The following is a 1,223-nucleotide window of genomic DNA, read 5'->3' as shown; positions in this document are numbered from 1 at the left end:
GAGAAAATTCAAGTATTGAGTCGTAAGAAGAAACTAGGAATAACAGATATGTGTGAGTATAACCGACTTCTCCATTCTGCATATCATGAATTATAGTAAACTGAGAAAGGAACATGGGATATTCCTCATTTGTGAGTGTTAAGCGAATTTACTTTATGGGTATAAACAGGGAATGCATCAATTCCGAGACGCATAAAGAGGATATTAGGAGCAGAAACACAGGTAATTTACCTCCCTCTATACTTTGCTATCATTTATTGATAACTGGCTATTCACTGCCAACCTCTTTATACCTTACCATGAAACATATATATACCCATGGATATACATAGATGTATATTACTTCCTTTTATATATGGGATCGGTCCATCTATGATAGAAATAAGAGGTATTAGCCAGGTGTATTATGATGCCCAACTGCTGTTATGGAAGAAGGGGCTACCCAAGAACAAAACGGGATGGAAAAAGAATGGTACCCAAGGTAAACATTCTTAGGCGGAAAGGAGACATAGTTAGTATTATATGCAGATTCAGATTAGAGGAATTTTCATTTGGTATAAAGATTTGCCCCCTAAAATTACACGATTGTTCATGACGTGTCTCATCTATTCATATATATAGGGAGTAATGAAATGTTGAATTTGAACTGGTATAATATCAGTTCTAATTCCATATTGAACTTTAATTGTATGTTGCATACAATTAAAAAGGCTGCTATAGCGTTTAAATGTGTTCATGCCTTTCTCTGGAAACTCCTATAAATGCAATAGAATAAAGATATGGATATCTAATGGGTTCAGCGTGAAATTCTGGGCCTTCTTGTTTATATGGCTTCTTTTATAGTTACCCTATTTTTGTGAATGCGTTTTCATGCCCCACCCTCTTTGTCAGTGTGGTCCTTGATTTTTCGATATTTTCATTAGTATCCCCCCGCAGGTTGCATTCCTCCTGTGTATGTTTTCCCAGGTTTCTGCATTTTTATGAGAGTATTTTTTCATGGCACCTTCTTCCTATATATGCGTATTCATGTGGTATAATTTCGCGAACGTCGTTTCACGTGGGGTAAAATTTCGCGAACGTCGTTTCACGTAGGGTAATTTTGCCAACATAGTTTCAGGTGGCGTAATTTTTCGCGGACCGCTTTCATGTGGCTTCGTTCTGAAAGTTTTTTCATGTGGATCAATTTTTTGGGGGGTCCCCTAATGGGTTATACCGGTCCCATG

Source organism: Plasmodium inui (assembly GCF_000524495.1).
Source record: "Plasmodium inui San Antonio 1 unplaced genomic scaffold supercont1.63, whole genome shotgun sequence".
Classification (NCBI taxonomy): Eukaryota; Apicomplexa; class Aconoidasida; order Haemosporida; family Plasmodiidae; genus Plasmodium; species Plasmodium inui.
This window is presented reverse-complemented; position numbering follows the sequence as displayed.